The sequence below is a fragment of the Choloepus didactylus genome, chromosome 17, assembly GCF_015220235.1.
Source record: "Choloepus didactylus isolate mChoDid1 chromosome 17, mChoDid1.pri, whole genome shotgun sequence".
Taxonomy (NCBI): domain Eukaryota; kingdom Metazoa; phylum Chordata; class Mammalia; order Pilosa; family Megalonychidae; genus Choloepus; species Choloepus didactylus.
In genome coordinates, this window is record NC_051323.1 from 38,130,855 (window position 1) to 38,157,356 (window position 26,502).

The 26,502-nt window shown below is 38.3% G+C and overlaps 1 protein-coding gene across 1 annotated transcript in view; it reads right to left on the reverse strand.

The window, feature by feature from the left end:
• The window catches only part of ACYP2 (acylphosphatase 2), a 320,771-nt gene that overhangs the window by 271,157 nt on the left and 23,112 nt on the right, over positions 1–26,502 (reverse strand). Inside the window, exon 2 of the mRNA XM_037806461.1 lies at positions 16,728–16,864. The gene's annotated coding sequence lies outside the window, so the exon portion shown is untranslated. The remainder of the gene's footprint in view (positions 1–16,727; positions 16,865–26,502) is intronic.

Genomic DNA, 26,502 nt, shown 5'->3' on the forward strand with positions numbered 1-26,502 from the left:
TGGCATCCGGAAAACCTCCATGAGCTGGAAGGCACGTCGCTAGCGTCTGATTGCTCCAAGGTTGCGTTTCAAAATGGCATTCTCCAAAATGTTGCTCTTGGGGCATTTGTCCTCTTTTAGCAGCTGCTCCTCTTCAAAATGTCACTCTCAGTTGCTCTTAGGTCCCTCTGTTTGTGAGCTCTTTTTATAGGATTCCAGTGAACTAATCAAGACCTACCATGAATGGGCAGGGCCACATTTCCATGGGAACAGTCAATTAAGAGGTTACACCCTAATCAAAGGTGTCACTCACATCTCCATGGAAACAGCCTAATCCAAAGATTCTAACCTAATCAACACTAATACATTTGTCCCCACAAGATTACATTAAAAAATATAGCTTTTTCTGGGGGACATAATACATACAAACCAGCAAAGACATATATCAGAAAATATTGTTTTAAAAATAAACTGGGACATATAAAAATACAATTGAGGTATAAAAAACAAAAACAAACAAAAAAACATAAGCACTTGGAAATAAGGAAAACTCTGAAATAACCACAGGGTTATATTCTTACCTTATGCATGCTGAAATATTAAGGGGTAAAATGTCATGATGTCTGTAGTTTATTCTCAAATGATTCAGCAAAAGAAAAAAGGAAGACAGGAAGGGAGAAAGAAAGGAAAGAAGGACGGAAGAAGAAGCAAACATTGAAAAATGTTAAAAATTGGTAAATCAAGATGAAAAGTATACAAGCTATTGTGTTATTCTTGCAATTTGTCTGTAAGTTTGAAATTTTTTGGAATAGAAAGTTGTGGGGAAAAGCAAGCTTAGTAATAGCACCAATAAGATGATAGGAATTTTTCTAGAGATCAATTTTTTATTTTTTACTTTTCTCAAAAGACTGGTGAAAGTTATTTATGTTACCTGAAGCGTTTAACTTAAAATGTGACTGCCTTCCCAGAATTAAAATTTTCTTGAATAGTTCAACCAAACTTAGGATTATGTATTTAAAACGAGTACAACCCAGTTGTAAAATTAAAAGTTCACATCAAAGCAAGTTTATTTACACTCCCTAACTCTAAATAATGCTCAACACATTTAGCCAGTTGTTTTAGAATCTCGTAGACATTTTTATTCAGGACCAATCTTAAAGGAAGGCAGAGTGGGCTGTTCAAAAAAAAAAATCAACTAACTTTTTACTTAAAAGATTGGTCCCTTTGGGATCCTATACATTTATTTCAATAACGCTACCATTGCTCAAACATTTCTGAGAATCTCACTTTGGTACTTCAGAGCCTGTTTATGAATCACCTAATAAAATCAGTGTGGTTATTTTGTCATTTGGACAAAATTACATGAGAACATTTAATCACCAACTTTACCGTTCTTTAACTCAAATGATGGTTGGTGTGCTGGTTTAGATAAATTATTCCCCCCAAAAAACCATATTCTTTAATGCAATCTTGTGGGGGTAGAGTTAGTAATCTTCTTGATTAGAGTATGATGACTTGATTGAATGTTTCCATTGGAGATTTGAACCTGCCCATTCAGGGTAGGCCTTGATGAGATCACTGGAGTCCTTTAAAGGGAGCTCACACAGAGAGCAGAGAGGACAAAACACCCCAAGAGATGCTTGCTAATGCTTAGAGATTCTTGGAAATGCAGACAGAAGGACATTTGGAGGTGCTAAGCTAAGAGAAACCCAGAGATATTTTGGAGAATGCCATTTTGAAATGCAACCAGGAGCAAAGGAACAGCAGACACCAGCCACGTGCCTTTCCAGCTGACAGAGTTGTTCCAGGTGCCATTGTCCTTTCTTCAGTGAAGGTACCCTCTTGTTGATGCTGTAGTTTGGTCAGTTTTATGGCCATAGAACTGAAATTCTGTAAATTGTAAACTGTAACCTAAAAAATCCCTTTTATAAAAGCCAAACCATTTCTGGTATTTTGCATAACAGCAGCATTAGCAAACTGGAACAGTAGATATTTTTAAAAAGTCAAGCCTATCCTAACAAATTAAAATTTGTCATCATAGACACTATTCAAAAAAAGTTCCATGTCTCTAAAATCAAAAAACAAAATAAAAGCTCTGTGTTCATTTGGAGTTATTATGTACCCGTGAAAACACCATGTTCTTTTAATCCATCCTTGGGGGTGTAGATCTATTGTGGGTAGGACCTTTTGGTAGCTTATTTCACTTGAGCTGTGACCCAGTCCATTCAAGGCAGGTCTTAATGCTTTTACTGAAGTCCTTAAGAGAATAAAAGAGAGAAAACATCCAGAATGTTTTTAGAGAAAAATGCCCTGGAGATGCTAAGAGAGGACACACAGACACTCAGAGAGAAATCCACTGGAATCAGAAGCTGAAAGCAATGAAAGCTAGGAGCAAAGAACCAGCAGATACCAGCCATGTGCCTTGCTATCTGACAGAAGAACCCTGAATACAACAGCCTTTCTTCAGAAAGGGTGTCCTCTTGTTGATGCCTTAATTTGGACATTTTCATGGCCTTATAATTGTAAATTGTAACTTAATAAATCCCCATTGTTAAAAGCCAACCCATTTCTGGTATATTATATTTGGTACCCTTAGCAAACCGAAACAAGTTCCAAATATATTTTAGGCCAGGGGTTTGCAAACATTTGCCTGTAAAAGTTGAGATAGTAAATATTTTAGGCTTTGTGGGCCATGTGGATTCTGTTGCAACTACTCAATTCTGCTGTAGTACAATTCTGTTGTAGTACAAAAGCAGTCATAGACAATACTTAAGATAATGAGCCTGATGTATTCTAATAAAATTTTATTTACAAAAATAGTTTGTGGGCCACATTTGGCCTGCAGGCCACAGTTTGCCAACCCCTGTTTTAAGTAATGACAGAATAACTGAAATATCTCTATCACCTTCCACAATGACAGCAATTATGGGGATATGTAAATTTTAGCTTTTTTAAAAAAAAAAATATTCGACTCATTGCGTTATAGTCACTACCAAGGTATTTTAAAACCTTGCTTAAAAGCCTTATTTTTTAACAGCATTTCAGAAAAGTATTGTATTGATATTTCCTTTCCCAAAGGGGAAGCAATTACAACATAATTAAAATTTTACCACTCAATCAGCAGGAGCTACATTTTGATTTTGAAGATGAAGCATTAAAAATAAAAGCACAACGCATCAATCCCACTGCTTCAAAATTTTCAATCTGAGGTCAGCTCACTTAGTATTAATATAAATAACATTTATGAAAAATAAAGAACTCATAATAAAACACACCACACAAAAAAAATTCAATGCCAGCATCAGCATCAACTGGACATGTATTAGAAATGTAAACTCTCAGGCCTTACCCCTGACTTCCTGAATCAGAAACTTTAGGGATAGGGCCAAAATTTGTGTTCTAATAACACTCCAGGTGATACTAATGCAACATACAAGTTCGAGAACCACTGGTCTACATCTAGGCAGATGTCTATGTAGCTACTGCAATAGAGAAAGAACTGTAGCCTTGGTAGCTCAGCCCCAGCACAGGTCCATCTCAAGTCTCCTTAATCTTCACACTCAGATTAAAAAATGAGGGGAGTGAAGATGGGCTTATCAATGGAAGCACATACTCATAATTTCTACTCCTCCCACTCACCACCCCAATAGCTCACCCACATGTAAGCTCAACAAAGCAGCATATAAGGCACCTATATTTCCTTACCTAGAAAAAGCCCAAGGACCAGTGCAGGCTGGGGAAAGGGAGTAATGCTGTTTTTCATAAGAAGAATTACATAGCTCTGTATATGTATAACATCAATTGTAATAAAATCCTAGAAGTATTTTTAAAAGAAATTAGTCAGAACTTTTACATATGGAATATTCACTTATGTAGAACACTTCTTTGAACTAAAATGACTCTGCCCTCATCAGGGCACAATGAAACTCTAAATACAGAAGCACAAAAGCACAATACTTCTAGATTCTTCTATTTGGCCTTAACTTCTGCTTGGTCAGAGAAATTAGAGTCCTATAAATTAACAAGCCTCTTCTGAATTAAAAAAATTAATTAACAAATAAATAAGGTCTTCAACAAATGGTGCTGGGGAAAATGGATATTCACATATAAAAGAATGAAAATGGACCATAGGGATCCATTTACAAAAATAAACTCAAAATGGATCAAAGGCCTAAATATAAGAAATAAAACCATAAAAATCCTAGAAGAAAACATAGGGAACATCTTCAGAACCTTGTATTAGTCAATGGATTCTTAGACCTTACACCAAAAGCACGAGCAACAAAGGAAAAAGATAAATGGTACTTCACCCAAATTTGAAATTTTGTGCATCAAAGACTATCTAGAAAGTGAAAAGACAACCTACAGAATTGAGAAAATATTTGGAAACCATATATATGATAAGGGCTTAAAATCCAGAATATATAAATAATCCCTACAACCCAACAACAAAAAAGAAAAGCAACCCAATTTAAAAATGTGCAAAGGACTTGAATAGACATTTCTTCAAAGAAGATATACAAGTGACAAATAAGCACATGAAAAGATGCTCAACATCATTAGCCATTAGGGAAATGCAAATCAAAACCACAATGAGTTACCATTTCACAACCACTAGAATGGTTATTATTTTTAAAAAATGGAAAGTAACAAGTGTTGGAGAGGATGTGGAGAAATAGGAATCCAAGTACATTGTTGATGAAAATGTAAAACAGTGTACCTTCTGTAGAAAACAGTTTGGTGTTACCTCAGAAAGTTAAATAAAGAATTACCATATATCCTGGCAATCCCACCTCTGGGTATATACCCAACAGTATTGAAAGTAGGGTCTCAAACAGATATTTGCACTCCAATACTCATAGGGGTATTCTTCACAATAGCCACAAGATGGAAGCAACCCAAGTGCCTATCAATGGATGAATGGATAAACAAAATGTGGTATTTACATAAATGGAATATTATGCAGCCATAAAAAGTAATGACGTTTTCACACATGCTATAACATGGATAAACCTTGAAGACATTGTTTTGAGTGAAATAATCCAGGCAAAAAAGAACAAATATTATATGATCTCATGTGAAATAATTAAAATATGCAAATTCATAGACTCAGAAACTAGAATACAGGTTACCAGAGGCAGGAGTGAGGGTGGGGAATGAGGAGTTAATGCTTAAGGAGTACAGAATTTTTGTTTGGGGTGATGGAAAGGTTTTGGCAATGGATGGTGTTGATGGTGGCACAACATTATAAATGTAATTAACAACAATGAATTGTATACTTGAAAGTGGTTAAGATGGGAAATTTTGTTGTATATATGTTACCACACACAAAATTACATAGAACTATACAACACAAAGAATGATTCATAGTGTAAACTATGGACTTTAGTTAATAAAATTAAAATAACATTGGTTTGTCAGTTATAACAAAGGTAACATGCAAATGTAAACTGTTAATTATAAGGGAAACTATGTGAAGAGAGGAGAGATGCAAACCCTCTATTTTCTATGTAATTTTTCTGTAAACCTACAACATACAAAAAATATTTTAATTGTTTTTTAAAATTTTTTAGATAAATAAGATATAACCAATGAATCAACAAACTACTATTTGCACTGAAGTATGATAATGGATGGAGAGAGGCTATGAAAAAAAAAAAGATGACACTGGGAAATCCAGTTAAGGGTTATAGGTGTTCAGAAGAATGAACATCTGTGTGAACAGCAGGAGCCTCCAAACAGAAAATGTGGAAACTGAGCTCTTCTTTGAAGGCTGGACATGTTGGGGTATGGGAATGAAGATTCCAGATAGGCAAAATGCAATGAGCAAAGCCTCTGAGTGGGCTTAGCATATTTTGAGAATACTGAGTAGATCAAGTTAGCTGGAGTAGGACATTCATGCAGAAATATTAGAGAAGTAGATTAGGGCCATATTACTGTGGTCTTACATGTCAGGATGAGGCATTTGACTTTTCTCAGAGTAATGGGGAATGATTTAAAATTCTAGTGACACAACGAAAGCAATATTTTAGAAAGATTGATTCTACTAAGTATGGAGAGAAGATTAGGGCTTTGCAAACTGTAATATGCATATGAAATCACCTGCATATCTTGTTAAAGAACAGATTCTGATTCAGAAGGTCTGGGGTATGGGCCAAGTTTCTGCATTTCTACAAGTTCCCAGTGATGCCCATGCTGCTAGTCCACAGACCACACTTTGAGAAGTGGAGGGATTAGTGTAGTGTAGGTTCTAAATTCAAGACATCCACTAAGGCATAATATTGAAACAGAAAGAGAAAGTACGTCATAAAGAAAAAATAATTTTTTACACATTTATTATTCTGGTTTGTTCATTCGTTTGTAAGAAACAAGTGTCTCACTCAACCAGCTGAGATAAAAAGGAAGGTTATTAAAAAGGACATAGGAGAATCTTACAGAAACATATGCAGAAAGTATGGTAGAATGTCTCTGGGGAACTGGAAAGTCATCAGGCACTGCTCTCTCCATCTATTTCTGGCTACATAGTTTCCTGTCTCTCTCTTTTTTTTTTTTTATTGAGATTGTTCAGATACCATACAATTATCAAAAGATCCAAAGTGTACAATCACTTGCCCCTGGGTACCCTCATACAGCTGTGCATCTATCACACTTAATTTTTGTTCAATTTTTAGAAACTTTTCATTACTCCATACAAGAAATAAAGTGAAAGATGAAAAAAGAAAAAAAGAAAAGGAAACTCTAATCCTCCCCTATCCCTAACCAACCCCCCTCAATTGTTGACTCATAGTATTGATATAGTACATTTGTTACTGTTTATGAAAAAATGTTGAAATACTACTAACTGTAGTATATAGTTTGTAATAGGTATATAGTTCTTCCCTATATGCCCTTCTATTATTAACTTCTAATTGTATTGTCATACATTTGTTCTGGTTCATGGAAGTGATTTCTAGTATTTGTACAGTTGATCATGGACATTGCCCACCATAGGATTCAGTTTTATACATTCCCATCTTTTGACCTCCAACTTTCCTTCTGGTGTCATATATGACTCTGAGCTTCCCCTTTCCACCTCATTCACACACCATTTGGCGCTGTTAGTTATTCTCACATCTTGCTACCAACACCCCTGTTTATTTCCAAACATTTAAGTTCATCCTAATTGAACATTCTGCTCATACTAAGCAACCACTCCCCATTCTTAAGCCTCGTCCTATATCTTGGTACCTTATATTTCATGTCTATGAGTTTACATATTATAATTAATTCCTATCAGTGAGACCCTGCAATAATTGTCCTTATGTGTCTGGCTTATTTCACTCAGTATATTGCCCTCGAGGTTTTGTCATCAACCCATTTTTTTTTTTTAATATGGTTTTGTTCACTCGCCATACATTCCATCCCAAGTAAATAATCGATGGTTCTCTGCATGGTCATACATTTATGTGTTCACTACCTTCACCACTATCTATATAAGGGCATCTACATTTCTTCCACAAGGCAGGAGGGAGAGGCAAAGAAGGTAGAGAGGCAAAAGAAAGAGGAAAAAAAAAAAATGACAGCTAGGAAGCAGCAAAAGGAAAAATAACCTTAAATCAAAGTAGAGTAAAGAATCAGACAATACCACCAATGTCAAGTGTCTAACATGCCTCCCCTATCCCCCCCTTTTATCTGCATTTACCTTGGTATATCACCTTTGTTACATTAAAGGAAGCATAATAGAATGATTCTATTAGTTACAGTCTCTAGTTCATGCTGATTGCATCCCTCCTCCAATGCCTCCCCATTTTTAACACCTTGCAAGGTTGACATTTGCTTGTTCTCCCTTGTAAAAGAACATATTTGTACATTTTATCACAATTGTTGAATACTCTAGATTTCACCAAGTTACACAGTCCCAGTCTTTATCTTTCCTCCTTTCTTATGGTGTCTCACATGCTCCCCACCTTCCTCTCTCAACCGTATTCATAGCTACCTTTGTTCAATGTACTTACATTGCTGTGCTACCATCTCCCCAAATTGTGTTCCAAACCACACACTCCTGTCTTCTATCACCCTGTAGTGCTCCCTTTAGTATTTCCTGTAGGGCAGGTGTCTTGTTCACAAAGCCTCTCATTGTCTGTTTGTCAGAAAATATTTTGAGCTCTCCCTCATATTTGAAGGACAGCTTTGCTGGATATAGGATTCTTGGTTGGCGGTTTTTCTCTTTCAGTATCTTAAATATATCACACCACTTCCTTCTTGCCTCCATGGTTTCTGCTGAGCGATCTGCACATAGTCTTATTAAGCTTCCTTTGTATGTAATGGATCGCTTTTCTCTTGCTGCTTTCAGGATTCTCTCTTTGCCTTTGACATTTGATAATCTGATTATTAAGTGCCTTGGTGTAGGCCTATTCATATCTCTTCTGTTTGGAGTACGCTGCGCTTCTTGGATTTGTAATTTTATGTCTTTCACAAGAGATGGGAAATTTTCATTAATTATTTCCTCTGCTATTGCTTCTGCCCCCTTTCCCTTCTCTTCTCCTTCTGGGACACCAGTGATACGTACATTATTGTACTTTGTTTCATCCTTGAGTTCCCGGAGACGTTGCTCATATTTTTTCATTCTTTTCTCCATCTGCTCCTTTGCGTGTAGGCTTTCAGGTGTTTTGTTCTCCAGTTCCTGAGTGTTTTCTTCTGCCTCTTGAGATCTGCTGTTGTACGTTTCCATTGTGTCTTTCATCTCTTGTGTCGTGCCTTTCATTTCCATAGATTCTACTAGTTGTTTTTTTGAACTTTTGATTTCTGCCATATATATGCCCAGTGTTTCCTTTACAGTCTCTATCTCTTTTGCAATATCTTCTCTAAACTTTTTGATTTGATTTAGCATTAGTTTAAATTCCTGTATCTCAGTTGAAGTGTACGTTTGTTCCTTTGACTGGGCAATAACTTTGTTTTTCTTAGTGTAGGTTGTAATTTTCTGTTGTCTAGGCATGGTTTCCTTGGTTATCCAAATTAGGTTTTCCCAGACCAGAACAGGCTCAGGTCCCAGAGGGAAGAAATATTCAGTATCTGGTTTCCCTGAGGGTGTGGCTTAGAAAATTGCTCCACCCTTTGATGCCTCAGGTCACTGTGCTTTTCTGCCCAGCAGGTGACGCCTGTTAGCCTATAATTCTTGACTGGTGTGAGGAGGTATGGCCGTGTTCCCCCAGGCTCTGGAGTCTGGTTCTGAATGGAAAGGGCCCCACCCCTTTCCTCCTAGAGAAGACAGACCCCCCAGGTGGAGGTCATTAGCATTTCAATGGTCTCTCTCTCTGCTTGTGCTGTCTCCACCCTTCCCTGAGTCACAGCCCTGGAAACTGAATATGACTGGGGCTTTCTCCACTGAGCCAAAAAAGAAACAGATAGTCCCCTTCAGACCCAGTCCAAGGCGACCCTCCCGCTCTCCAAGGTCAGTCGTCACCCAAAGCCTCTGTCTGTTTTTTGGGGATGTGTACCTGTAGTAAGCAGTTCACGCTCGCTACTTAAAACTCCAGTTGGAGCTCAGCTGAGCTATATTCGCTTGCTGGGAGAGAGCTTCTCTCTGGCACCATGAGGCTTTGCAGCTCGGGCTATGGGGGAGGGGGTCTCATGACTTGGATCCGCAGGTTTTATTTACAGATTTTATGCTGTGTTCTCGGGCATTCCTCCCAATTCAGGTTGGTGTATGATGAGTGGATGGTCTCGTTTGTCCCCTCGCAGTTATTCTGGATCATTTACTAGTTGTTTCTGGTTTTTTGTAGTTGTTCCAGGGGGACTACTTAGCTTCCACTCCTCTCTATGCCACCATCTTGCCCCCTCCTGTCTCTTTCTGCTTCCTTTTGTTTCCTCATTGGTTTTCCCATTAGGACCCCCAGTCCTGACTCGAAACGTCTTTTGGTTCAAGCATCCACCACCATCTTAATACAGTCTCTGGGTTTTAGTTTAGATTCTCAGGAGAGAATCAGATTGGACCAGCTCAATCTTTGGATTCGTCCCCAGAGTCAGGACTCCATCTCTGGTTCAATTATCAGCTACCAGGGCACAGGGTCTTTCATATAATATTTAGAGACTGTGGTGAAGTTAAGAGAAAGAGTTGGGTATGGCAACGAAATTGACTGACAGCTGCTAAAATGACTGGCAAGAATGACTCTCAGTTTCAACTGAGGCCTCTATTATTTGCACAATAAATGTCAAGTACTTCCCATCTCTAAAGAGAGGTGCTTTTCTGGACATGTTAAGACATTGAGAAACCAGTTCTGTCAGGCTTAAGCTAGCACCCATATCCAGACTATATGAGTTGGTGAAAAATTCCCTGAGGTTGAAGAAGCAGGTGGTGAAGTCTGTCCCCAGTGTTGCTGTGTGCTGTGCATTCCCTTCCCCACTCCCATGTGCCATGCGACAGCAGAGGGAGTTCTTATCCTTCATCTTCATGAAAGTCACTTGGAGAGCTTGACTTGTGCTACTTAGAGTTGGGGGGAGGGGCATAGGGATTGGTGTCTCACTCACTGAAAAGTCTAAAACTAGAAGGGAGGGAGGAAGAGAAGGACTGTAGGAGAAAGAGATGCTGTCCCAGGAATGAACAGTACTTCCACTGATGTGGAGGTGGGAGTGGGACTTGGACAAAGTGGAATCCTGTAGGGGGGATCTGGCCTGTCTTAAAAGGGACTCTGACAAAAAGATGTGTCTGGAAGAGTGACACCAACTCAGTGGCCCTCTTACCAGCTACACACCCTTGCCCTAGCAAGGTTTCCAAGACTGAAGCAGATCTAAGCTAGGAGAGGGGAGAAACTTTAAATAGCTAAGAGTTAGCATTTTGTTAGTATACTGTATTGGACTAGTTATATGATTATTAATCTGGATTAGACTTTTTCTTATCTAAGAATTACCTGAAAAGGTACAAGACCTGAAGAAGATTTTATTCAGGGTGTGGGGAAAGAGTAAGTCTGCAGACTCAGCTTGAATGTATGGGGGAGGGGTGGTTTCTGCCTGCTTCCTGCTAAGTCCAAGTCATTCTTTAAACCAGGTACATATATAAAATTATGTCTCCCAATGGTAGTTGTAGATTCTAGGTGCTAATTAACTGGAGATTGTCTACTAGTCTGAAAACAGCACTTGGAATTAGATTTGTTAGTTTTTCAACTTTCATATCTTGAGATAAAACTGCTTCATTTAGAATTCAGGGCCCAATAGAAAGCTCTCTATGAAATAGATCTTTTATGAAAGCGGTGTATAAATTAAGAAAAAATGAAGAGACGAGGGCAAGAGGGAGACAAATACTCCTACTTCTGTAAAAGCCACACTAGATTTCTTATTGAAGACTTGTAAAATGCAATACCTACAGCCTCAATTAGCTTAGCTAAAGTAATTGAAGATAAGCATGACCTTCCGTGGCCATCAGCATGATCTCAGCCCCACCTTCATCCTCCTCACAGGAAAGGAGACACTGAAGAGAGAGGACAGCCACAGAAGCCGAAAGGTTTGCCTCACCCAGATTCCACTGAACTTCTTTAAAGGCTCTATTGTAACCAGAGATTCTTATCCACTGTCCCTCACCCAGATTCCACTGAACTTCTTTAAAGGCTCTATTGTAACCAGAGATTCTTATCCACTGTCCCAGTGTGCTACTTTAGTAAACATTTCTCATGCCAACTTCTAAGTTGATTCATTCAACAATCAGGCATTGTTGTATAAGTTCCACATGGAACTTATATTTAAGTGCTTGTATAGCAGTGCAGACAATAAATAATAAATAACTTAAAATCTATCAAATGGTAGTAAATATTATATCAACAAGAAAACAACAACAAAAGGCAGGGAAAAGGCATAGGGATTGCTGGGAGTAGGATTTAAAATGGAGTCAGGGAAGGCCTCTGTTTTAGTTTCCTTGCCTGCTCAAGCAAATGCCATGCAATGGATTGGCTTAAACAATGGGAATTTATTAGCTCACGGTTTTGAGGCTAGGAAAAAGTCCAAATCAAGGCATCATCAAAGTGATGCTTTCTTCCCAAAGACTGGTATTCTGGGGCTGGCTGCCAGTGATCCTTGGTCCTGGGATCCTCTGTCACATTACAATGCACATGGTGGCCTCTCCCAGCCTCTCCCTTCTCTTTTGGGTTCTGTTTAGTTTCAGCTTTTGGCTGCTTCCTCTGTGTCTTTCTCTCTGTCTGAATTTCATTCTGCTTATAAAGGACTCCAGTAATAGGACTAAGACACATCCTGATTGGGTTGGGCCACACCTTAACTGAAGTAACCTCATTAAAAGGTCCTACTTACAATAGGTTCACATCCACAAGAATGGATTAAATTTTTAACAGGTCTTTCTGGGGTACCTAGCTCCAAACTACCACAGCCTCCTAAGAATGTGACTTTTCCCCCCCAGAAGAACCAACTCTCATTTATTTGATATTTAATGGAATTTCAAGTTCTTTAAAAAAATTACTGTGGTATTTTATATATATATATATAAAACATAAAACTTTCCATTTTAACCACTTATTCAGTGGCATTATTTACTTTTCAATGTTATGCTATATTACCATCTTCCATTACTAAAACTTTTTCATCACCCACAAAGAAACTCTGTACCCATTAAGTGATTTCCATTTCCCTTTTCTCCAGCCCCTGGTAATCTCTAATCTACTTTCTGTCTCTGAATTTGCATATTCTAGATATTTCATATAAGTGGAATCATACAATATTTGTCTTTTTGTGTCTGGTTTACTGCACTTGGCATAATGCTTTCAAGGTTCATCCATGTTATAGCATGTATCAGCACTTCATTCCTTTTAATGGCTGAATAATATTCCATTATATGTATATACCACATTTTGTTAATCCATTCATCTGCTGACGGACACTTGGGTGGTTTCCATATTTTGGCTATTGTGAATACTGCTGCTATGAATACTGGTGAACAGATATCTGTATCTTTTTGAGTCCCTGCTTTTGGACGTATACCTAAGAGTGCAATTGCTAGGTCATATGGTAATTCTATATTTAACTTTCTGAGGAACTACCAACTATTTTTCTATCATGGCTGCATCATTTTACACTCCTACCAGGAGAAAGTGACATTTTAAGCATAGACTTGAGGTGAGGGACCCTGTCATGCAGATATACATGGAGAAAGTATTCCAGACAAAGGGGCCAGCCAGCGTAAGACTTTAGATAGGAGCATCTTGGCATCTTCAAGAAATGGCAAGGAGCCAGTATAGCTGCAGCAAAGAGAGTGAAAGGGAGAGCAGTTAGGAGGTTAGGTCAGAAAAGAAAGGAGGCCAGATCACTTACGCCTTGTAGGCTTCTGTGAGGACTTCGGCTTCTACTCTCACTGAGATAGGAATCCATTTAAGGGCTGAAGAGTGACATCACTTGACTTATGTTTTAATAGGATCATTCTGGCTTCTGATTGAGAACAGATGACACTGGGTATAGTGCTGAAGCAGGACAACCAGCTGGGAGCTATTCCAACAACCCAGGCTATTTATGTTGGAGGTGTGAACTGTGGATCAGGGTGTACACTGGTTTGAATCTGTTATCTGTCCCACAAAAGACCATGTTTTTTTAATCCATTCTTGTGAGGGCAGACCTATTGTGGGTGGGACCTTTTTGTTAGGCTCTTTCAATTGACCCAGCCCATTCAAGGTGGGTCTTAATCCTTCACTGGAATCCTCTATGAGAGGATAAAAGGCAGGTGAAGCAGGAGAGCATAGAAAGAAATTCCAGAGATATGTAGACACAGCAATTGAAAGCAGAACCAGGGTAGAAGGACCAGCAGACATCGCCATGTGCCTTTCCACGGTATAGAGGAACCCCAGATGCCAGCAGCGTTTCCTCAGAGAAGGTATCTTCCTCCTAATGCCTTAATTTGGATATTTTCATGGCCTTAGAGCTGTAAATTTGTAACTTAATAAGACTTCACTGAAAAAGCCAACCCATTTTTGGTATATTGCATTCCAGCAGCTTTAGCAAACCAAAACAGTGTGGTAGCAGAGAAGATGAGGACAGCAGAAGTAACCAGAGTCTGATAAATAACTCCCTTAATGCCATACAAAGAGGTATGGTTGTTATGCTTTTATTTGGCAAAGGGGAAACAGAAAGGCAAATAAAAAAACAAATTTAAACTGAACAACCTATCAAAGTGAATGTGACTATTTCAGCTGTATTTTAAATCAGAAAAGTCTATAGGTATTTTCCAATTACAAAAACTTTCAGAGTAGACATTCTGAAAAAAAAAAACAGAAGAGCTTTGAAGCCATTTAAAACTCGGATCAGTTTCTCTGAAAGTGATTATGAATTTGACAAGGTAAATTACTGAACAATTCAAGAAGAAAATATCCTAAAATGAACAACAGAGTTGAGATTTAAAAAAAAAAAAAGCTAAAGGAGATACAAATAGAAAATAGCTGAGATGTCATAACTTGTGAGATGATCATTTGATGTTTCCAGTAAAGATCTAGTAGCAAAGCTCATTGCTAAATGACACATACCATTTCCAATGAGGAAAAGATAATTGGTTGAAACAAAAAGGGGTTCAAAACAGCAAAATACGGCATTAAATGTCTGTGACTTTAAAAGAGTTTAAGAACTTCATACCAGAGTTATAATCCACCTATTATTATACAAAAGAAAAATGGAAAGAAAGAAGGAAAGACAGCAAAAAGAAAGGAAGGAAGGAAGGAAGGAAGGAAGGAAGGAAGGAAGGAAGGAAGGAAAGTGAGAGAAAGAGAGGTGAACTACAAAAAGGTGCTATGTACTCATGAACGAAAATACACAAATCTGAGAATGGGGGAAGCGGGAGACATTTCAAATGTCATCAAACAATGCCAATGAATATTATTACTGCCAAGGAACAGCATGAGAGAGAATGTTTTATTTAAGAATATCTAAGAAAATAAAATTATATTTAATTAGGACATGTGTAGGAACATCATTTTTTTTTTTTTAAAGACAAAAACAGCTTCTGGAAATAAAAGTGTTACATCATATATATTCTTGTAATAAGTGATAGCTTAGATATTTAATAGCTTGCCTCTCATTGCTAAAATGAGATTAGCTAAGCAGCAAGATTTAACAATTTATTGAGACTTTCATTTGACTTTGTCACAAACCAGTCATATCGATTAGCAGTGTGGCATGTCTTTTACCTTTTCATTGTTCCTCACCTTCCACCTAAGCAAAATAAGAGAGGGCTGTTCTCTCCAAAGTAAGAGACAGAGGGGAAACGGGGGAGGGAGGAGGGTGATATACATACTTTCCTTACACAAACCTCTTTTCCTTCCTGTCAAAGTTGTCTACCAACCTTGAGAACATCCCTTATCTCCCTGATGATTTCAGGAACTGGCTCCATTGCTTCTCTCCAACTACCATCATGCTTGATAACTTCAACATCCTTTTATGACCTTTGGACAACCTGACTTCACATTTTCTCAGACATGGATTTCTTGCCACCCATCTTCCTTAGATATCAAATCTGCCCTTTCTGCATGATCTTAAACCTAAATGCCTATTCCTGACTTAACCTCTTGTCTTGTCATTTCTCCCATTCTACTGAGTCTGGAATTTGTCCTCAGAGTAACCTAAATTCCCTCAACCCTCAACCAGTAGAGAACAGTGGTTAAAACTGCAGATTTTAAAGTCAAACTGCCTGGTTTTAAATCCTGTCCCTACTCATCACTAGCTGAGTGATCAGGGCCAAGTTACTTAATCTCTCTATGCCTTAATTTTCTCACAGATTTCCTGTGAAGGTTAAATGAGATAATCCACATAAATCTGGCACATATTAAGTACATAATGAATGTTAGCTATTAGTCTCAGTATTCTATTTATTTTAGTTCATCATCTATTTGGCTTCACTTATCCTCTATGTAATCTGGGTGCCATAGTCATCCTGATTTTTTCTCACACTGGTTGGTACTAGTTCCTTCCATTGTTAATTTTTATCATCTCAGCTCCTGAATTGCCTCCAACTTTGGTTAGAGCCTAGATTTAGTTGGACCCTAATGCTAGACCATCAGGAATACTCAGGAATTTTTTTAAGCATGTAATTCACTGATTTTAGTATCTTCAGTTGTACATCTATCACCACAATCAATTTTAGAATATTTTCATCACCCAAAAAGACCCTATATCCAACACAGTCAATCCTCCAACTCTCTCCCCCAACTCCTCCCAACTAGTCAACTTGCTATCTCTAGGGATTTCCCTATTCTGGACATTTCATATAAATGAAATCATATAATATGTGGTCCTTTGTGACTGGCCTCTTACACTTAGCATAAAGCTTTCAAGGTTTATCCATGCTATAATGTGTATCAGTATTTCATCCTTTTTCATGGTTGAATAGTATTTCCTTGTATGGATACACTATATCTTATTTATCCATTCATCAATTGATGGACATTTGAGTTGTTCCCACTTTTTGGACATTATGAATAATCATGCTATGTACATCTGTGTTTAGGAATATTTTTAAATTAAGCTCTCCTTGACTCTTTTTCCCATTTCCCACAATAGCTATTCCAAACTGCCTCCACTTGCCTCAAGTCCCCAAACCCTCTCCTGACTGAAATATTTTTATGACATGAGGTTGTCTCCTACTTCAGTGAGAAGACAGAGGCCACCCTCTTAGGAGAGAATGTTTCTCCTGCACTCATGCTGTTTCCTCCCATGTGAAGGGAACCTAGTGATTGTAACTCTTGGTGTCTCTGGCCCTGTACTCACTTTACCTTAGGAAAAATCAAGGGACTCACCTGATTAGTCCATTTGTGTAGAATAAATGAGCATGCTTTCATCAGCTTTTAATCCTCTTGACAGCCAGCCTGCCCACAGAACCAGGACTCTCAATCATTGTCTTCCCGGCTACAAGTTGCAAAGGTCAGCTCTGTCCCTGTAGGGTGGGGAGAAACATGCAATTTGCAAGGGAAGTATAACTCTGAAGCCTGAAGACTCCCAACTGGTGGGTATTGAGGATTATTGAAAAGTAAAAACCAAACTTTGGAATTTAGAGAAGCTATATAAATTGAGAGATGTGAGTGGACTTTAGTGGGCAGAATGTTTTGACCCTGGCAGGTAGGATAGGCTTTTAATAGCTGCCATCTGGGAAAGAGGTTTTAAGCCTTAGAGCAAGTGGTATTCTAACCTTAGGGAGGGATTTGCAGTTTGTGGCTGCTTTCTCTACAGGTGAGGGTGAGTGAATATTTTTATAGAGGCAGTCCTTGGCAAAGGTTCGAGGGCCATAAGAGCCTCAATTTCTGTACATGACCTGTATGTGGTCTCTACAGCCACTGGAAGTGGGGGCCAAACAGGCAACTTATGTGCAGTTTGCAAAGGCAGGTGGCCTTCAGGGACACATGCTGCAGCAAGCCACACAGGTATAGTTTGGGTATGTAGCCTAGAGGATGGCAGGATTAGATTCTCTTAGGTGTCTGTTGCTTTTAAACTTCTGGATGCCCTTCAGAGAACAAAGAAGTTCTAGCATTTACTTGTCAGCAGTATTCAGGGCAAAGGACAAAATTAATGTACTTGAATGCACTTGACATGTTCACAGGAGGAGAAAATACTCAAAGAATTACTGATGACTTGGTGATTATAGATGGGCATGTAGGAATTCCCCATGCCCTTTGGGAACATGTCTGATAAATTTCTGAAATTCAAAAGGAGAGGAAATATAGTGTCTCAGGGAGCACCTGACAAAGGAATTGATCCTCACGAGTCTAGATTCCTAGGGCTACAGGTTTTAGAAGCATGAACATAAGTTTTGAAATCCACTGAGGATAATTTTCCAGCTGAAACAAATGCTAGGATAAGATGAAAAACCAAAGCTAGAAGGGAAGTTTCCTTGGCCTAACAGAGGCTATGTTTAAAAACACAGATTCTTGATGCTCACTCTGGAGCTATGGAATCATTTCTCCAGGAGGATGATACAGGAATCAATATTTTAAATCAGCATCCAGGTATTTCAATCAGACAAGTTTGGGAAACATTGGCTTAAACTATTCTATAGCTGGAAGCAGTCACAGCAACCCATGGACTAGGACTAAAACTGTTGGCTCAAGAGATATTACACAAGCAGAATTAGGAGACAGAGCTCACTCTAAATGTAGCACTGAAGGGCCAAGCTCAAAGGCAGGACTACCCTTTGGTGTCCCCTTTGAAGTTAGAAGCCCACAACATGACATTTTTTGCCCAAAGGGATATGAATGGAAGTACCATAGGTGAAAGAGATGTGTGCTACTTTGGGGCAGAAATTTTAAGAGTTAGGGTACAACTTGTCACATTCCCTTGTTCCTGCTATGGCAATTATGGAATAATCTGTCCAGGTGAAGATTCCATCCTCCTGTTCCTTAAATGAATACAGTATGGAGCAGAACTCTCTGCCAATCCATTATGGACATGTAGGATAAGTGAGAAAAACCCTTGTTTCAAGCCATTAAGATTTTAAAGTTCATTGTTACTGCAGCATAACCCAGCCTATATTGACTGAAACAGTCTTCAAATTATACAGATTTCTAAAGTTTCACAAGAACACAATAGTATCCCAAATGGTACTAAGAGAGGAGTTAATCTGAATAGGTAAAATTTCCTCCCAGAAATGGAAAATTCAAAAGTGTCAAAATTATCATCTCCTAATTGAGTTTGTGTTCACAGCTCATGCATTCCAGAAGTTTACACCAGATCAACCACCCTGGCGAAGCTAAAACTAAGAATTTCTCTCCCTGCTCACCCCCAATTCCAGAGTTTCTGGCCTGGTATTTGACAAGACAAATTAAGGGGTTCTGGGGACATAATTTTGCCTGGGGTAACTACATAGAGACTTGATAACTTTTTCTAAATTTGATGTGTATTGGATCAGTTCTATATAATTTGTATGTCCTCTTAATGTTTTGGACTCAGTAGAAGCTCAATGAGATACTTGATATTAAACTAATACAATTTCTGTTCAGACTGTAGCTGCTTAAAAAAACTTCCAACCCTACTCTAGCTTTAAGAATCCCCTCAAATTAACACTGAGTGAAATACAAAGCAGAGAGGATGAATTCTGGACATTGATTTGCCTTAAACTTAAATCTCAAGGGCAAGAGAATCTGACTTCAGGCATTAATTCCTTTTGTCTTCAATTTGCAAGGGGTTTTAATCTTTGGATTTTAATTTCTCCCTTGGACTTTCATAATGGGAGAGAGTTTATGGTTAAATTTGGAGGGTCTTTATGTTGTCTGTATTTTTTTCCACTTGTAGGAATTTTATTCAACAGCAAATCTACTTGTAGAAATGTCATTGTACAAATACACACACATACGCTATGACTGAACAAGGCTAACTGTATCAATGTTACAATGAGAAATATTTCACTCTATACCATTAAATACCTTTTGAATATTGTGAATCTATTACACACATATAAAAAAATTTTTAAGGAGCAAAAACATATTTATATAGCTACATACTTAATGTTAGAACATTTATTGATACTCTCTGTGTATGAACTCTCCTCTAACAGTAATTTATATGGAACCAATACATAGAGGAACATTTTAACTGGAGTGGATGGGAAAACCTCTTCTTAAACGCAACTCATAGAAAGCAGCCGTAGCAGTCACTTTCTGGCAATCCCCAAGTCTAGAATCTAGAAATCCCCATTTATACTCAAGAAAGCCGGCAGCATTGAGGATGGTCAGGACACAGCATAGCAATCATTGGGATACAAGTCAATTTAGCTATGGTTCTTGGCCATTTGTTGTTTATTAAAACATTGCCCATTCAAAAAGAGAGATGCTGGTGTGTTCAAAGCAGATCGCTTCTCCTTTCCCATTTAATTACTCTTTTCATCAACTTCTTATTCCTCTTCACACATTCAGGACACAACATATTATCTTCTAAGTCTGCGGATGGGAAACTGCAGGCTAGTAAGAAAGAGAGATCGTCCTCTTGGGAGTGTCAGGCACCCAGGCCTGCCCTGCATGGAACTGCAGGTAAAACCCAACCCTTTTTGTCTGCAGGGAGAACTCTGCCATAGACCACACACCATCTGACATCAGAGGCTTGCAGCAAAAAGGTCTCAACAGAAGTAGAAATGGGACACGAATTCACATACTTAGGCTAAGCTGCTCCTGAAGCAATTCTTCTCCATGATGCCATTATCGCCTACCAAGCTGAAGTTATCTCTTCAACTCTAATGGTCATTCCTTCTCTCTCCCTTCTCTTACTTCTCTGATCCTTTGCCGTCTCGGTCATAACCTCACATTTGTTCAAACATGACTGCACGATGGCCTCCTGTGGTGTGTCAGGAATATCCTGTTTTTGCTCAGGGTAAACATGTTCTGCAGCCACAGATAAGCCTCTGTTTTCAAGCCATCGGTACTCAAAATAATTGGAGGCAAAATGGTCGGCAAGGGAAGCACTGGTACTTTAGGTTTTGAGCAAGCTTTGAATTGTTCATTCATTTGAGGAAGATGAACTTTATCCTTTTTCTTAGACCTCTTTGATTTAACTTCTGCAGTTGAAGTACTTGATTCCATCTGATGCTCTTCTTGAGGTTCCTCTTTTATTGAAACTAATGTGATTATCACATGCTCCTCATCTAATTCCTCCTCAAAGACATTCTTTTTGCTGCTATCAAATTATGAATATGCCATTTCCAGGAACACACAGGTGAAGGCAATGTCAGCAACGCCAAGGATATCCGCAATCTACTCCTTTTAATCTTGTCGACTGCTTTTTATTACTGGTGCCATGCAGTCTCACTGCAAGCCCTCTAAATGTGAGATAGAATGTTACTGAATATAAACGGCATGGAAAAAGACCAGGGGATGAATTTTCACAAATGGAGTTTCTTTAATTAATATACTATTATGTGGCAGTTGTAAAACATGGCCCCTAGCATTTCTGTCCCATTCTAGCAGCTTGCCTCTCCTGTAGGGTTTGGTACAGAAAAGGGAATGCAGGTAAGTTTTGAGAGTGCATAAGACCTAGAGTGAGGGCCTAGATCACTCGAACACCCTCCAATCTTCCCATAGTCTCCCCTTCCCTTTCTGTTCACCTACAAAATGGAGCCCATCACACTTCTCCCTAATTTTGACTGCTGCCCTCAGGTGGGACCTCTAAACTTTCCACACCAAGTGAGGACCATTTCCTTTGGGAGCTTTTTTTTTTGGATCCTTTGACTCCTTCCACATCTACCGCCTCCCATGTTTACATTGTTGCTATCGTGATTTATCTCCACCTGAGTATATTTGGGGGCTAATATCTTCTTGCTCATTGATACAGTTGATGGGTTTTTGGTTTTGCCATCCAAGTTGCTCTGTTTTCATGGGAAGATTTGGAAATATTAAAAGACTATACCACTTCCAATTTCTTAGAATTCCCTTTGCTTTTTTTTCTTTATGCCCTTCCTATAGCAGAGATAATTATATGTGCTCACAAAATTCCTTTTCATATTTCGATTACACTTCCTTATCCCCTCAATTAGGAGACTAGTTTTGGCTAGTGAAACTTGAGCAGAAGTGTCAGGTATCACTTCTGAAGGTGGCAGTGGGATCCCTCTGCATCATTCCCCAGTTTCTTTCTTCCGCTTCAGTTGTGATCATTGAGCCCTAAGACTGAAGTAGCTTAAATCAGTGGGTCTCAGCGTGAATGAAAGCAACCTATGGTAGAGTTTGCGCTAGTGAGAAATAAATTTTATGTTATTAAGTCACTAAAATTTTGTGGTTGCTGCCACAACATAAACCCAGACTATCCAGACACTTACCCTCCTACTTCCTCTATGCATTATCTGCCTTTTCATCTCTTCCTTTGTAAATATGTCCAAGTGTCTCATATTCAAAAGAAAACCTTCCCCTAATCCAAATTTTCATATTGTCTCCTTCCCCATTCACTGATACATTTCTGGAAGGAAAAGTCTATATTTGCTACCTCCACGTCCTCATCATCCACTCACTTCTTAATCCCTGGGGATTTGTTTTCTGTTTTCCTCATTCTTCAAAAGCTACTTTCTTAAAGATTACTAATGACCTTCTACTTGCCATATCAGGCTCCATCCTGCTCTATCTCTCTTCTATGAAGGCTCCAAACTCTGGCCAAGTGGTTTAAAATCTTTTATGATCACAGACTCATTTGAAAATCAGATAAAATCTATGAATCTTATTGCCAGGAAAATGCACATATGCAGGTATACAAAATTTTCATAAATTTCAAAGAGTTCTTGATCAGCAATCTCTACCAAGGTCCATCTATAAATAGCCTAAACATCTCTGCACCTTGCGTAAAGAATTCTATCCTGGTCTGGACCTAAGAAAGAAACAGAAGGTGAAGAGGGTCATTCATTACTACAAGACAGTCATATGGAGATATTCTTCACTCCCCACACTCTTTTCTTATATCACCCTGAGGTTTTGTCTCTCCTCTATTTTTTTTTTTTTTTCTGTAGTGGCTTCTTAGCATCCATTCTCCCCTTCATTTCTTTTCGTTCATTGCATCATGGAGTACTTACTGAGTAATAAACAATATTGTGCTCCACTTATTGCAAAGGAAATTACAATATCGTTGGGGAAGACAGACATTCACTATGATGGTTTGAAACTGTTATGGACCCCAGAAGAGCCATGATCTTTTAATCCAGTCTTGTAGGAACTTTTGATTGTGTGTTTCCATGGAGATGTGACTCAATCAACTGTGGGTGAAACCTTTGATTAAATTATTTCCATGGAGGCATGGACCCTGTCCAATTCAGGGTGGATCTTGATTGGTTCACTGGATTATTTAAAAGAACTCAAGAGCCGACACAGATGCTTGCTGACATTTGGAGATGCTTGGAGATGCTGACAGAGGATGTGTGGAGATGCTAAGCTAAGAGATGAAGCCCAGAGTTTGCCCTGGAGAAGCTGAGAGGACCCCCAGATGCTTAGAGAGAAACATCCTGGGAGAAAAAAGCAAAGACATACAGGAGCTGAGAGAGAGGAACCAAGACAGATACCCAGAGATATTTTTAGAGAAAACTATCTTGAAACACAACCTGGAGCAAAGGAACAGCAGACACCAGCCTCGTGCTTTTCCAGCTAACAGAGATATTCCAGACGCCATCAGTCATTCTTCAGTGAAGGTATCCTCTTGTTGATGCTGTAGTTTGGAAACTTTTATGGCCTTAGGACTGTAAATCTGTAACTTAATAAATCCCCTTGGTAAAATACCATTTCTGGTATTTTGCATAATGGCAGCATTAGCAAACTGGAGCATTCACATTAAAACATGAGTAATAAAAGGAGGGGTGAGGTAGGGTGAGGGAATCATGAGTATACCTTACATGAGTTGACCAGAGAGGAAATAAAGTTAGATAGAAACAAAAAGGTAGGTTGGGGCCAGCCTGTGTCAGTCTCGAGTACCAGGCTAAAGAGTTTGGGCTTGATTTTGTAGATAATAGGGAGACACTGAACAGTTTTGTGCAAAAGACAGACATGCTAAAAATGACCTTTTAGAACGGGTAATCTGGAATCAGTGTTTAGTAGAGAGATGAGAGACAGGCCAAAGGAGAAGAGTTAGCAAAGTGTACAACAATTCAAGCTTTGAACTTGCAAACTACAGAACTGAACTATTTGAAAAGGGTAATATTAGCAAAAGGGACACAACTATTGTAGTAGCAGTGAAGATGCACTGCTGGGATCTCCCTTCAGTTGGAAGAATGAAATTAGCTAATAGCTTCCAGCGCAGTACCTTCAGGATCTACCACAGCAGTGTTCAAGCTGAAGCCACACTCTTTTTTGGGCATCCCATGCCTATGACTTAGCATGGCATGGGGTACTAGGGCCTAGCCATTTCTACCCAAAACAGAACTTATCTAGCAGATAGTCCTTGCTTTGAAGCTCCCCATTGGGTTGGCTGAGCTTTGTTAGATGTACATCAAAGTCTGAGGCTCTCGCTGCCCAATACTGTTTCCTACCCCCTTTCTTTTCACAGGTGTCAGATCAGCATCCTGGTCTCAAGGTTTTTCCTATTTAATTCTCCTTCCTCCCCCTTTATTTTTACCCTGTTCCCCTGTCCTCCTCCAATAAACTTCTTGCACTTCTAACCCCAGCTCAGCATCTGCTTCCCCAAGGATCCAAACCAACACACAGCAAAGCCAGATGTATAAATTATCTTACTCTCTTAGAACCAACAGTGCCTAGAATAGCTCTTTGTACATAGTGGGCCCTTAATAAATGTTAATAGACTAATATAAAAGTACTTTGAAAATACATACGAAGTCATATGTAAAATTCATACAAGTAAAAATTAAATCTATAATACTGAATTAATTGTGTCTAGGAAGGGCATCATATTTTAAGTTTAATTATTTCAGGCTCTAGAAAACTAAGTAATGTGATAATAATGATTTATACATTGAGAAAAACACCAGGGTCACTGCAGGTTTGAATGAGTTTTTTTGAGATGCCGAAATCTTTTCTCTCATTTTACTTGAGATTAAATAAGAAACTACAGTAGCTATTTGGCATTTCTTTATTTAGAGGGGTTAATTTTTTTAAAGAGAACATTTTCATCTCCCAACTGAAAGTAATAATGGGATAAATGAGCGGGGCAGAGCAGTTCTCTGAGACAAGTGCTGCAGCTGGAGTTCAGCGAATGTGCAAGTCAGAATGTACACTAAAAATATGTCCTTCAGATAGCAAACATTCTTGAAACAGATATTTGCACACTGACGTTCATAGCAGTATTATTCACAATAGCCAAAAGGTCAAAGCAACCCAAGTAACCATCAACAGATGAATGGATAAACAAAATGTGGGATATACATACAATGGAATAATACTCAGCCGTAAAAAGGAATAAAGTTCTCATACATGAGACAACGTAGATGAACCCTGAAGACATCATGTTGTGTGAAATAAGCCAGGACCAAAAGAACAAATATTGTATGATTTCACTAATAGGAAATAATTAGAATATGCAAATTTGTAGAGTTAGAAACTAGAATACAGGTTACCAGGGACCAGGGTGGGGGTTGGGAATGGGAAATTAATGCTTAATTGGTACAGAGTTTTCTCTTAGGGTGCTGGAAAAGTTTCAGCAATGGATTGTGGTAATGGTAGCACAACATTATGAATCTAACACCACTGAACTTATATTTGAAAGTGGTTAAATTGGAAAATTTTAGGTTGTATATATGTTACCAAAATTTAAAACAAACAAACAACTGTTTTCCCCAGCAGTTACAGGGCCTTATTTTTGAAATTTTATTATACAAGTCTCTGCTGGTATAGGGAAGCAAAAGTCATAATAACACAAAAATATTCTCTAATTAATTGATCATTTATAAAATGGTTATCCCTACTTGAATATTTTTCTGAACAAAACACTACCACTTATTTTCCCCACCCCATCCTATCCAGTTGCCCCTCAGTTAACCTCTTTAATCTACTGAACTTTGAGACTGAGGTAAACATCCAAGAATACGAAGCAAATTTAATGCAAAAAGAGTGAACACCAGATTTTGCAACAGGCACAAGATTTCATGAATCTTTGAAAGTAATATCAGAAAATTCTTCAAATAACATACAAAGCTATTGGCAAGTGAGGCTCTTCAGCTATACCAGTTAACAACAGAAACAGAGATAATAGAAAAGAAATATGCTTCAAAATGGAATAACTTGAATATCAAGCAATTAAGGGATGCTCTTAGGAAAATTGATGGCACTGTTGATAATTTTTGCAAGAATGACTCTCTACCTAGTAGAAGAATGGAAAAAAAGGGCCACAGACCGGGAAAAAATATTTGCAAATCACGTATATGATAAAAGACTTCTATCCAGAATATGAAAAGAACTTTCAAAACTCAATAAGCAGAAAACAAATACCCCAAAAAGGGGACAAAAGATTTCAATAGAAACTTCACCAAAAAAGATACACAGATGTTAAATGAGCACTCAAAAAAGTGCTCATCATTACTAATTAAGAAAATGTAAACCTAAACCACACTAAGATACCACTATACTTCCACTAGAATGACTAAAATTAAAAAGACTGACAATACCAAGTACAGGCAGTATGTACAGCAATGGAACTCTAATACACTGGTGACAGAAATGTGAATGTACATCTTAGCAATTTTATTTGTAATAGCCAGAAACTGAAACAAGCAAACTGTCCACTGCTGGATGAATGAATAAATTGTAGAATATGCATACAATGGAACACTACCCAGCAATAAAAAGGAATGAATTATTGATATGCACAAGAACAAGGATTAATTAAAAAAATTATGCTGAGGGCAAGAAGGCAGACAAAACAGAGTTCATATTATATGATTACATTTACATAAAACTCTAGAAAATGCAACCTAATCCACAGTGACAAAAAGCAAAGGTTGTTTGGGCCCTGGGGGTGGGAGGGTAGAATTACAGCGGGGCATGAGAAAACATTTGGGAGTGATGGATATTTTTACTATCTTGAGTGTGTTGGTGGTTTCACCTGTGTATACATGTCAAAACTTATCAAACTGTACACTTTAAATATGTGCATTTCAGGGCATGTCAATCATAC